The sequence below is a fragment of the Galeopterus variegatus genome, unplaced genomic scaffold, assembly GCF_000696425.1.
Source record: "Galeopterus variegatus unplaced genomic scaffold, G_variegatus-3.0.2 Scaffold1626, whole genome shotgun sequence".
Lineage (NCBI taxonomy): Eukaryota > Metazoa > Chordata > Mammalia > Dermoptera > Cynocephalidae > Galeopterus > Galeopterus variegatus.
This window is the reverse complement of record NW_007727737.1, coordinates 335273-350120: the sequence shown is the minus strand read 5'-3', so window position 1 is coordinate 350120 and position 14848 is coordinate 335273.

Below are 14848 nucleotides of genomic sequence, written 5' to 3'. Positions count from 1 at the left end.
AGGTCTCTCCTCCTCTTCCTCTGAGCTCTAGCGGCCCCGCTTGGCTGTTGTTGCTTTTTAATGGTTGTAAATTTACTGATTTGTGGAAGAGAAGATGCTGGGGATGGTCTATTCTGCCGTCTTGACCAGATGCCTCTTGTTGATCTTTTTTTTTTTTTTGTCTTTTTCCATGTCCGGCAACGGATCGCAACCCTCGGTGTTGCCCCCGTACCGGACCGGGACCGGCAACGGGATCGCAACCCTCGGTGTTGCCCCCGCGCCTCGCTCAGCCAGTGAGCGGGAACCGGTCTGTATGTGGGATCCGAACCCTCGGCGGGAGCACCTCCGCGCTTCCCCAAGTGGCGCACTAGCGCAGTGCGCCACTGGGCCGGCCCAATCTTTTTAAAGAATCAACTTTTGGTTTTGTTAGTTTTCTTTACTTTGTTTTTAAACTCCCTATGGCATATATTTAAATTGCAATCTTTGTTTTTTCCTACTTATATTTACTTTCGGTTTAGTTTGCTCTACTTTTTCTATTTTCTTAAGGTAGAAGTTTACATTACTGATTTGAGATTTTTCTTATTTTAATGTAAATATTTACAATTATAAGTTTTCCTCTAAGCAGTGGGGAAAAAAAAGAATTGGGAAGCAAGAGGCTTCTAAAATTACAAATTATCTCTCAATTTCCACCTGTATCTCTAACACTTTTTTGTTTTTCCTATATGCTTATATTCCTTGTCTGTTTAGTAGAAGCCAATTTAAAATAGAATTGGAAAAATAATCCATGGACTCTATCTTGGATTTTCCTATTTTTTGATTGTCCTTTAGTCCCTTTACTACTCAGTAACACTTTTACTGCATTTTGGATGAAGGAAATATAAGAAAATATTTTGACTTAAGAAAATCTAACGGGCACAAATCTGAAATTTTGAATTTATTTTTGTATTATCTGAGATTTCAAATCATTTTATGCCATCCCTGGGTCTATTATAATGGATAATTGGGAATAACCTGCATTATAACTTCATGAACTGTTTCGGCTATCTATTAATATGTATCAGTCACAAAGCTCTTCTCTGTTCCTCTTTTATAAACTCCAGAGGTATGTCTGAGATGAATTCAATCTTTGTTTTCCCCCTTCCTCATTTGTTTTTCTATTGAATCTAGTTACCTTTCAAGCAGCTGGAGTGGAAATACCAGTATGTTATTCTCTGATGTCTAATCCTTTCATTCTTTCTTTCATTGTCTTATTTTCTTTGTGCCCACACAAAATTTTCTGGGTGTGCTCCTATAATAACATTAAAAACTATACTTTTTGTCTATTTTTAGCATGAAATCTCTGTGTCAGAGTCAAAGGAAAACTATGTACGAGAGATCATAGTGAAGGTCATGTCATCTCTCCATCATGGAAAGAGTTAAGAGATACTAACATTTAGAAGTTCTTTAGATCATTAATCATGAGATGATACATGAATTAAAAATCATCTTGTTTACAAAAAAAGTTTGCAGAAAATGAAATTAATGATATTATTTAGGGAAAACAATCCACAACATGAGGTTGGGCAAGGACTTTTAAATAAGGCTTCAAAAACACAAGCAATAAAAACAAAAGTAGATAAGTGGGATTACATCAAACTAAAATGCTTTTGCATATCAAAGGAAACTATCAACAGAGTGAAGGGACAAACTATAGAATGGAAGAAAATTTTTGCAAACTATACATTTGACAAAGGGGTGAAGATCAAGAATATATGAGGAACTTAGAAACAAAAAAGCAAATAACCCAGTTGAGAAATGGGAAAGGGATCTTAATAGACATTTCTCAAAAGAAGACATACAAATGGCCACAGGCTTGTGAAAAATGCTCAACATTACTAATCACCAGGGAGATACAAATCCCAACAACAACCAGATTCCACCTCACTCCAGTTAGAATGGCTATTATCAAAAAGACAAAAGATGACAATTGTAGGCAAGGATGAGAAAGAAAGGGAATAGTTGCACACTGTTAGTGGGAGTGTGAACCAGTACAGCCATTATGGAAAACAGCATGGAGGTTCCTCAAAAATTAAAAATAGAACCACCAGCATTCCCACTAATGGGTATATACCCAAAGGAAATGAAGTCAGTATGTTCAAGAGATATCTGCACTCCCATGCTTATTGCAGCCCTATTCACAATAGCCAAGATGTGGAAACAGCCTGTGTCCAACAAGTGAATGGATTTTTTAAAATATGTATATAGACACATGGAATACTATTCAGCCATAAAAAAGTGAAATCCCCTCATTTGTGGCAACATGGATGGACTTGGAGATCACCACATGAAATGAAGTAAGCCAGGCACAGAAAGTCAGGTACCACATGGTCTCACTCATATGTGGAATCTAAAGGAAAAAATATTGATATTATAGAGGCAGAGAGTAGAACAATGGTTACCAGAGATGAGGTGATGGATACGTTAACTGCCCTCAACTGATCATTGTGCAGCATATATTATGTATCAAAACACCAGATTGTATTCCATAAGCACATACAATCACAATGTGTCAAAATGAACAAGTTAATTTTAAAAAGATAACAGAAATTTTCCCATAAACTTTTCGAAGACCCCTTGTGTTTGTGTGCACACATATACACGTGATGCAGTTTATATAACGTTGGTTCAAGGAAGATTATATCAGGGATAGCCAGGATGCTTTGCTTATGATCATGGGCTGTTTGTCTCATACGGGGGTTTAAGCAGAAAACAGCAGAGCTGATTTTGAATGTTCTCCCAAAGACTCTTACCTTCATTCAGCCGACTTTCCTGTCTGGCCTTCAGGAGCAATATAACTGAGCAGTTAAACAGGGACTCTGAAACTAGCCTGCCTGAGTTTAGATTGCAGCTCTGCCACTTACTACATGTGAAATCTCAAAAAAATGTACTGCAATTCTCCAGGGTATTCAATTTCTTCATCTTTAAAATAAGAATAATTGCAGCATCTACTTAGTCATTTTTTGATGAGATTTAGATATATATTTTTAAGCACTTAGAACCATGCTCAACAAATATTAAGTGCTATTTAAGTGGTAGTTTTTATTATTTGAGCTTGTGACCCCAGATAGTGAATTGCTTAAAGAAAATATTCGATTATTTTCCACTGCATTTTCTGTATGTTTCTTCAATTTATATCTGAAATATTGTTTACTTCACCTCTCCTAAGCATCCTGTGATATTGTGGTATAATAAGAAAAATATATGGTCTTTATTATGGTACCAGACACAGAGCTCCTAAAACCCTTGTAGTTTCCTGAGTAATAAAAGTGATAAGAGCATATTTTGCTACTTTTGTTCTTTGTCCTCGGTTCCTGACACAAGAGGAAAGCCCTTGGAATTACTTGAGTGATAGAGGTGAGAGGAGCATCTTGGTTGTTTGCAACAAGCTCCTTTCAACAATACCTGAATTTATGCTAATAAAATGAATCTTGGTGGGTCCCTACAAAGCTTCAGGAGGGGAGCTGTCTTTCAGAGAAACTTACCATGTGATTGGAGAGTTGGAGCTTTCAGCCTGATCCCCTGACCTCCAGGAAGGAGAGAGGGGCCAGAGATTGAACTACTCACCAATGGCCAATGATCTAATCAATTTTGCCTAGGTAATGGATCCTCTATAAAAACCCTAAACAATGCACCTTCTGGGACGGTGCATTTACCCATGTTCCAGGAGGGCAGTGTACCCAAACTTCTTGGAGACAGAAGCTCCTGTACTTAGGACCCTTCCAGACCTTGCCCTATATACCTTCTTATCTGGCTGTCCATTTGTGTCTTTTTAGCACATCTTCATAATAAATTGGTAACAGTAAATAAACGGTTTTCCCTTAGTTTTGTGAACTGCTCTATCTAGCAAATTATCAAACCTGAGGAAGGGATCATGGAAACCGTTAATTTACAGCTGGTTTGGTCAAGAGTACAGGAGTCCAGAGCATGTAGATCTGAAGTGGTAACAGTTTTGTGGAACAGAGCCCTCAAAATATGTGTCCAGCGATTTAACTTAATCTAATAATTGCACATCCAGTTGGTATCAGGAGAGTTGATTGTTGGTGTGGGGAAAAAGCATATATTTGGTGCCAAAAGTGTTGTGAGTAAAAATGATTAATAGTTTATATCAGAAGTTAAATTTGATAGAATGGCTCTGGCTCACAGAAACATGTGGTTTGGGAAGAGAAGGGATGAAGAGGTGGAGGATGAAAAACCATTGATCCCTGGCTATGTGGCCACTCCTAGTATGAAACTTCAGCTGGGCTGAGACCAGTTATTAAGGTAAAAGTTGGAGGTGGGATTTAGAAATGGTAGTAGATCTGACTGATAAGGAGTTAGCTCAGTGTATATAGAAGGAAAGCAAAAGAAGAAGAAAAATGCTAAACATGCAATCCCTTGGTTACTGTTATCAGTAATAGCTAAAGTGAAAGGAAAAGGAAATGCTGGATCAGACGTTGATGCTAGACCACGCTCAGATTTCAGCCAGTCTGAGCTTTGACCACAAGACTCAAAACTACCCACAAAAGGAAAAATTATGTGGGGACAACGGAAAGTACCTTTAAAGCCTTTGGTAAACAAGAAAATAGTCAATGTCGGGGAGATCAAAACCAAGAAACTACTGAAAGTATGTGGTGTAGTGTAAAAGAGTTGCATCATTTTGTAGATTGATATCAAAAGATTCCTGAAGAATCTTGAACAGAATGGATTTTAAGAGTGACTAATTTAGGGACAATACCTTTGATTTTATATGCTGCAGAGTTAATGAGCATGTTTCACTTGATACAGGATCCCCAGCCTACTATTTTCTAATCACAGATGGCTATCCATGATCCAGATACATAGGAGGCTGTACACACTCTCTAGGGAATGACCAGCCTGGTGGACTAGAGAAAAGCCAATGTAAAGTGTGTTTACCCTGAGAAGGCAAACAGCCCAACTCGGTCTATAAATGTCACATGGAACATCCCACATGAAGCAGCTGATATGCTTCATAGGCAAACCATACAAAAACTGAACATGCCCATTATCCAGGTTTTGGTGAAAGCTATGATTAAGGAATCCCCTTTTATAGGGGCACCCAATGTAATCTTACTGCTGCAAAATCAAACAGCAATTCTAGAAACCTCATTGGATTTTCTGTCCCAGCTTTCCAGTATGGGTCTTACTGATACCAAGGACATTAAGGAAATTAACAAGAAAATGGAGAGACCTAGAGTGAAGAGTCAAAGATTCATCTCAGCAGAGTGGACGACTTTATATGGCTATTGAGAAATGGGATGAATATGGCAGACACTGATAGTATTGAAAAAAAGGTATCGATGCAGAGCTATCAGAGGTTCCTTGGACCAATGTGATCACCTGCTGGTCTCCCAACTTTAAAGGATCTCAAACAGTTCCACTTACCCCAGCCCCAGTTTGGAGGAATTTAGTAAGCCAGAGGACAAAGATTATTATAAGAAATGGTTAGGCAGATTAATCAAGGTAAAAATGGAGGAGGGTTCAGGTTTTCTGGCCTGATGCCTGACTGGGGACCAGAGACTGTATGCACATGTGTGTATAAAATGATGATAGGGTGGGACTTTTCTGGGACTCCTTGAAAAGAGTGCTTGGTGATTCTGAAGCCTGCTGGGAAAGACTTATGGGGCAAAGAGTATATTGGAAGGATGTAGAGATTTAACGGCTGATGGGGTTAAAGTGCAAATTTGAATAAAAATTAGAATTTTTTTTAACAGACTTAAACTGTGAAGTGGTTGTATCTTCTGTACCTGAGTGTGTGATTGGGATGAATATCCTATCTGACTGGAGATTGCTTCCTGTGCCTAATATGGTAGAAGGCATGTAAGTCTCCCCTCAGTCCACTCTTAATTGGATATGCTAAATTGGAACTGTTAGAATTTCCCGAGCCCACCTAATGGTTAATTTAAAATGATATACTTGTAGAATACCTGGCTGTCAAAAACAGGTTGCTACTTTAATTAATGACACGCTAAAAATTCACTGGGAGTGCTGGTCCCTAGGAACTCTTTGCACAATTGCCCTATGTGGCTTGTAAAAAAAGTAGATGGCTCATAGAGACCAACAGTACACTACTGAGACTTAAATAAAGCAGTACTGCCCTCAGCAGTCCTAGATGTGGTTTCAACAATAAAATAATAATAATAATGATAAAACAGGCTAAAAGACATTGATCCCAGTGATTGATCATGCTAAAGCATTCTTCTCTGTCTCAATCTTGGATTCCATTTACATTAACTGTGCTGGCACACAGGCTTATCTGAACTCATCAGCTTAATGCCATAATTTGGAAAAAAAGGATTTGAACTTGATGCAGGTCCCAAAGGTAATAATGCCCTATATTAAGATATTATGATAATAGAGAATGATATCAAAACTATAAAATGTCACCACAAGAAAAGAAAATTAGAGGCCAATATCTCTGATGAAACTACATGCAAAAATTCTCAATAAATACTAGCACACTGAATTCAGAAACACATCAAAATGATTACATGTCATGACTAAGAGGGATTTATCAGTAAGATGTAAGGTTGGTTTAACATACACTAATCAATCAATGCAATACATTACATTAAAAGAATGGAAGATGAAAACTACTTGATTATCTCCATTAATATAGAAAAAGTATCTGACAAGGTTCAACAATTTTTCTTGATAAAAACTCTCAACAGCTTGGTTATAAAAAAAATTTTCTCAACATAGTAAAGACCATCTATGAAAAGCCCACAGCTAACATATCAATCACTAGGGGGAAACTGAAAGGTTTTCATACAAGATCCAGAACAAGGAAAGATGCCCACTCTCATCACTTCTATTTAACATAATACTGGAAGTACTAGCAAAAACAGTAAAACCAAAAGATAGAAAATAAAAGGCATCCAAATTGGGAAGGAAAAAGTAAAATTATCCTATTAGTAGATGACATGATCTTATATGTAGAAAATCCTAAAGATTCTACACACACACACACACACACACACAAGCAAAAAAAAAAAAAACCTTCTTAGGAGGAGCCAAAGTGAGTGCCATCCCGCATAATGCCACAGGCCCAGGCCCACACCCAAGCCCTGGAGAGGCCCACCAACCACCCAAATAGGAGCCAAGGTGGTCTACCATAACCAACTCCATTCCTATCGACACAGCGAGGATGGCGAACCACCACAGAAGCAGCCAGGACCACTCAAAAGGCAGCCCACTGCACGCTTTACTGTACTGATACAAGAAGAGTCACCAGCATATCCAGGATATGAAGGAGGAAATTTACAAAGAAGTGAATACCTTAAAAGAGAATGTTGCAGAAATCCTAGAACTGAAGAATTCACCCAGTGAATTATAAAACACAACAGAGAGCTTGAGAAGCAGGCCAGAGCAAGCAGAAGAAAGAATTTCAGATCTCAAAGATGGTCTTTTTGAAATAACCTAGGCAAACAAACAAACAAAAAATAAAAAAAGAAAAAAGAAAAGAAAAAAGAATTTTTAAAAAATGAAGAAAATCTGAGAGAGCTAGCAGACAACTTCAAGGGCACAAACACCTGAATCATAGATGTCCCAGAAGGGGAGGAGAAAGGAAAAGGCATAGAAAATCTATTCACCAAAATAATAACAGAAAAATTCCCAATATAGGGAGAGGCACAAACCTTCAGATCCATGAAGCCCAAAGATCCCCACACAGATTCAATCCAAAAAGGTCCTTTCCAAGACATGTTATAGCCAAGCTGGCAAAGCTCAAAGACAAAGAGAGAATCTTAAAAGCTGCAAGAGAAAACCATCAAGTCGTCTCTAAGGGAGCCCCCATCTGACTAACAGGAGATTTTTCAGTTGAAACCTTACAGGCCAGAAGAAAATGAGATGATATATTTAAAACACTAAAAGAAAAAAGTTGCCAACTAAGAATATTATACCAAGCAAGGTTATCCTTCCAAAATGAGGGAGAAATAGTGTATTTCCTCGACAAACAAAAAATATGGGAGTTCACCACCATCTGATCAGCACTGCAAGAAATTCTCAAAGGAGTACTGCATCCAGAATCTGAAAAATGATACTCAGTATCACAGATACACAAGAAAGAGCAAAACCTACCATTAAAAAAAATGCAAGTGAGGAAGAGAAAGAAGATAAATCATGCCCCCTCAAAAATCCAACTAACATGAAGATGAAGAATAAAAGGGGAAGAAAGCAAAAAACGATATTTGAAACAACTAAATAAAAAGCAATAAAATGACAGAAGTAAAGCAATACCTATCAGTACCAACCCTAAATATAAATGAATTAAACTGCCCATTCAAAAGACACATTGACTGATTGGATTAAAAAGCTAGACCCAAGTATATGTCTTCAAGAGACTCACCTTACCTGTAAAGACACACACAGACTAAAAGTGAAGGGATCGAGAAAGATACACTATGCAAATGAAAACTCTAAATGAGCAGGAGTAGCTATTCTTATAAGAAATGAAATAGGCTTTAAACCAAAAACCATAAAAAGAGATAAAAAAGTCCATTATATAATGATAAAGAGATCTATTCAGTTAGAAGACATAACAATCATAAATATGTATACACCTAACCCTTGAGCACCCAGATATGCAAAGCAAACACTTTTAGACCTAAAAAAAAGTGATTGAACCTAATACAATAACAGTGGGTAACCTGATCACCCCTCTCTCAGTATTTGATAGATCTTCCAGGCATCAAATCAACAAAGAAAAACAGGATTTAAACTACACCTTAGACCAATTGGATGTGGCAGATATCTACAGAACATTTCATCCCACAACTTCAGAATATACATTCTTCTCATCAGCACATGGAACATTCTCCAGGAGAGACCACTTGTTGGCTCACAAATCAAGTCTTAGCTAATTTTAAAAAAACTGAAATCATTCCAAGTATCTTCTCAGACCACAACAGATTGAAACTAGAAATCAGTAGAAAGTGAAACTCTGAAACATATACAAGTGCATGGAAACTAAACAACAGGCTCCTGAATGATCTATGAGTCCAAAAAGCAATTAAACAGGAAATCAAAAAATTTCTTGAAACTAATGAAAATAAAGGTATGTTATACCAAAACCTGTGGGATACTGCAAAAGCAGTACAAAGAGGGAAGTTTATTGCAATAAATGCTTACATTAAAATAACAGAAAAGCTTCAAATAAACAACCTAAAGCTACACCTCAATGAACTAGTAAAACAACAATCCAATCCTGAAAGCAGTAGATGGAAAGAAATAATTAAGATCGGAGATGAACTAAATGAAATAGAGACCCCCAAAATGGTACAAAAGATCAATGAAACAAATGTTGGTTTTTTGAGAAGATAAATAAAATAGACAAAGCATTAGATAGGTTAACAAAAAGAAGAAGAAAGAAGACCCAAATAATTAAAATTAGAAATGAGAAGGGAGACATTACAACTGATACCACAGAAATCTAAAGAACCAAAAAAGATTATTATAATCAACTCTATTCTAACAAATATGAAAACCAGGTGGAAATGGATAAATACCTGGACACATACAAACTACCAAACCAAACATGAAGCAATAGAAAACCTGAACAGACCAACAACAAGCCACAAGATGAAGAAGTAATCAGCAATAATCCAACAAAGAAAAGCCCAGGGCCAGATGGCTTTACAGCTGAATTCTATCAAACCATTATAGAGAAATAAATACCAATTGTATCAAGTTATTCCAAAAAATTGAAACAGAAACCATTCTCCCACACTCACTCTATGAGGCCAGTATCAAAGTGATACTAAAAGCAGATAAAGATACAACAAAAAAAGAAAATCACAGGCTAATATCCTTGATGAACATAGATGCAAAAATCTTAACAAAATATTAGCAATCAGAATATAGGAACATATCAAAAAAATTATACACCATGATCAAGTGGGATTCATCCCACGGATGCAAGGATGTTTCAACATATGCAAATCAATAAATGTGATACACCATATAAACAAAATCAAGAAAAAACCAAACATATGATCATCTCAATAGATGCAGAAAAAGCATTTGACAAAAATCAACATCCTTTCATGATAAAGACTCTCAACAAATTAGATATAGGAGGAAGGTATCTCAACACAATAGAAACAATATATGATGAACCCACCACCAATATCATCCTGAACAGGGAAAATCTTTCAGATTTAAGAACAGGAACAATAACTGTGATACACCATATCAACAAAATCAAGGGAAAAAACCATATGATTATCACGATAGATGCAGAAAAAGCATTCGACAAAATTCAACATCCCTTCATGATAAAGACTCTGAGCACACTAGGTATAGAAGGAAATTATCTCAACACAATAAAATCCATATACAACAAACCAATCACCAATATGATCATAAATGAAGAAAAGCTGAAAGCTTTCCTCTTAAGAACAGGAACAAGACAAGGATGCCAACTCTCACCACTCTTATTTAACATATTATTGGAAGTACTAGCCAGAGAATCAGGTAAGTGAAAGAAATAAAGGTCATACAGACTGGAAAGGATGAAGTCAAACTGTCCCTGTTTGCAGATGACATGATCTTATATATAGCAAAACCTAAAGACTCTACCAAAAAACTCTTAGAGCTGATTAACAGTTTCAGTAATGTTGAAGGATACAAAATCAACACCAAAATATCAGTAGCGTTTTTATACTCCAATAATGAACTACCAGAAAAAGAAACCAAGAAAGCAAGCCCATTTACAAGAGTCGGCAAAAAATAAAATACCTAGGAATAAATTTAACCAAGGAGGTAAAAGATCTCTACAATAAGAATTACAAAACACTATTGAAAGAAAATAGAGAGGACACAAAAAGGTAGAAAGACATACAATGGTCTTGGATTAGAAGAGTTAGCATAATGATAATGTCTGTTCTACCCAAAGCAACCTGCAGACTCAATGCAATCCTCATCAAAATACCAATGACATTCTTCACAGAAATAGAAAAATCAATCCAAACACTCATATGGAACAACAAAAGACCCCAATTAGTCAAAGCAATCCTGAGCAAAAAAATTAAGCCAGAGGCATAATACTTCCTGACTTCAGATTACATTACAAAGCTATTGTAACCAAAACAGCATGGTACTGGCATAAAAAGAAATATTTCAGTCAATGGAACAGAATAGAAAATCCACATAGTTACAGCCAACTGATCTTTGACAAAGGGAAAAGACTGCCTCTTCTGTAAATGATGGTGGCAAAATTGGACATCCATATTCTGAAAATGAAACTGGACCTATACCTCTGTCTCACCATACACAAATATCAACTCATTATGTATTAAAGACTTAAATGTAAGACCTGAATCCATAAATAAGTAAACAAATGGGATTATACCAAACTAGAATGTGAGCTTCTATTTCACACATGATGAACCCATCACACATTGATGATGGATGCACAGCCATTATGGAAAACAGTATGGAGGTTTATCAAACAACTACAGGAAGAACTACCATATGATCCAGCAATCCCACTACTGTGTATATATCCAAAGGAATGGAAATCATCATGTCAAAGAGATACTTGAACTCTCATGTTATTGCAGTTCCATTTACGATAGCCAAAATATGGAACCAAACTAAATGTCCATTGATGGACAATTGGATGAGGAAAGTGTAGTTTATATGCACAATGGAATACTACTGAACCATAAAAAGAATGAAATTCTGCCATTTTCTCCATCATGGATGAGGTTGGAGAAAATTATCTTTAGTGAAATAAGCCAGATACACAAAGAGAAATACCGCATGTTCTCACTCATAACTGGGTGCTAAGAAAGAAAGAAAGAAATATAGAAAGAAAGAAAGATGAAAGAAGAAAGAAAGAAAGAAAGAAAGAAAGAAAGAAAGAAAGAAAGAAAGAAAGAAAAGGAAAAAGAGAAAGAAAGGACAATAATAATATGTTCAAATTTCAGGAGAGAAAAAAGCTAAGTACACTAGAGATGGGAGGGGGATTGGGTAGTGATAGGTTTGGTGGAGGACATAAGGAAAGATTATGGTTTGTAATGATGAATATGCTAACATTAATAATTATAATAAAAACCCTCCTAGAACTAATAAGTGAATTCGGTAAAGTCACAGAATAGAAAATCAACAAATAAAAACCAATTTCATTTCTGTACACCAATAATGGCCTATCCAAAAGAGAAATCAAGAAGCCCATCCCATTTTTAATAGCATCAAAAAGAATAAAATATTTAGAAATAAATTTATCCAAGAAGGTAAAATCATTTGTATACTGCAAACTGTAAAATACTAATGAAAGATATTGTAGAAGATGCGAATAAATGGAAAAGTATACTGTGCTCATAAATTGAAATAACCGATATCGGTAAAATGTCCATATTGCCCAAGAAACGTGTAGATTCAATGCAATCCCTATACAAAATCCCAATGGCATTCTTAACAGAAATAGAAAAATTCAAAAATTTGTATGGAACCACAAAAGACCCCAAATAGTCACAGCAATCTTGGGGAAAACACACACACACACACACACACACACACACACACACACACACACACACAGTTGGAGGCATCATATTTCCTGGTTTTAAATTATATTACAAAGCTATAGTAATCAAAACAGTATGGTATCAGCATAAAAACAGACACATAGACCAACTGAATGGAATGGAGGATCCAGAAATAAACCTAAGCATATACAGTCAACTAATTTTCAACAAGGGCACCAAGAAGACACAATGGGGAAAGATTAATCTCTTTAATAAATGGTGTTAGAAAAACTGGATATCCACATGCAAAGGAATAAAATTGGACTCTTATTTTACACCATACACAAAAATCATCTCAAAATGGATTAAAGACTTGAATGCAGACCTGAAATCATAAAACTCCTCCAAGAAAATATAGTGGAAATGCTCCTAGACATTGGCCTTGGTAATGATTTTTTTGGATACCACATCTAAAGCTCAAACAACAAAAACAAAAATAAAAAAGTAGAACTACATCAAAGGAAACAATCAGCAAAATGAAAAGGCAGCTTGAAGATTGGGAGAAAATATTTGCAAAACATATGTCTGATGTTAATACCAAAATATACACAAAACTTACACAACCCAATAGCAAGAAAACAAATAACTTGATTTAAAGTGTAACTCAATAAACTTGAATAGACATCTGTACATAAACAGGTAAGGAAATTATAGAATAGACATTTCTCCAATGAAAACATTTATATGAAATGTTGGCCCATAGGTATATGAAAATGTGCTCAACATCAGTAATCATCAAGAAAATGCAAATTTAAACTATGATAAAATATTGTCTCACACCTACTAGGATAGCTATTATAAAAAAGTTAAGAGGTAAGTGTTGCTGAGGATATGGAGAAACATGAACCCTTTTACACTATTGGTGAGAAAATAAGCTGGTGCAACCATTACAGAAAACTGTATGAAGATTCCTCAACAAATTAAAAATACAATTACTACATAATCTAGCAATCCCTCTTCTGGGTACAAACCTGAAGGAAATGAATCGACACCTTGTAGAGATATCATGTCATCCACCTGAAGGAAATGATTCATCACCTTGTAGGATATTTACAATGTCATGTGACATCATTCACAATAGCCAAGATAGGAAAACAACTGAGGTCCATAAAAGGGCAGATGGATTTAAAAAAAATTGTGGCATGCATACACACACGGACACACCCATATGATGTATATCAGCCTCAAAAAAGGAGATTCTGCCGTTTGTGACAACATAGAAACAGAATAAAATAGTGATTATCATGGAGTGGGGATAGAAAATGGGAAAATGTAGGTCAAAGGGTACAAACTTGTAGATATGGAGGATAAATAAATCTAGAGCTGTAATGTAAAAAATGGGGACTATAGTTACATAGTACACTATATATTGTACACTGAAAATTTCCTACGAAAGTATATATTATGTGTTCTACCCCCACCCACAAAAGGTAAGTATGAAAAATGATGGACATGCTAATTTGCTTGACTATAGTAACCATTAGTCGCCACTATATATAAGAATATCAAAACGTCATGTTGTATACCTTACTCTATACAATAAAGAGACAAATGTATAAAAACTTTTTAGAAAAAAATGGTTGTTTTGAAAATTAGATACAATGTGTATGAAGTGCATAGCAGGTTGTCTGATACTTAGTAGATACTTAATAAAGAGTAGCAATAATAGCAAACCGAACCAAACAAAACAACAAAACTTTGGTCACTGCCCACTCGTAAGACCAAACCGGAAGCCCAGAAATCAGTTGGTTTATTTGGGTTTTGAAGAACACATATGTTACATCTGGTGATATTACTAGATCCTACCCATGAGACTACCTAAAAGAAAGCGGTACATGAGTGAAAACCAAAACGAGGCAGCTCTCTCAATGTTTCTGGGCCCTTACCAGCCCCGCTCAGATATGATTTTAGAAGTGTGTGCCACTCCCCTTCACACAGACTAGAGCTTATGGCAGAAGCCTGTGAGTGCCTTCCATGACAACCTTGGGGATTTTGGACCAGAAAATTTCCAGATGCTGCCACTTTGTAAACACCATTTGAGGAATAATTATGAGCTTCTATTGGGCATTAATTGAGACTGCCTCACTGAGTAAAAGACATACAATAGTCACAAAATCTGAGATAATCATAATATCTCAGGTGATTTCAGAGAATGCCCTACTAAGGAAGGCAGCGCCCAGAAGAGTTTAATAATAAAGTGGTTTATACAGGAGCATGCTGCAGGTTGAATTCAAGGGAGGCGCCCATCGTATCCACGAGCAGGTAGACTCTTTTCCCCTAGGACTGACTTTGGAACTTCCTGA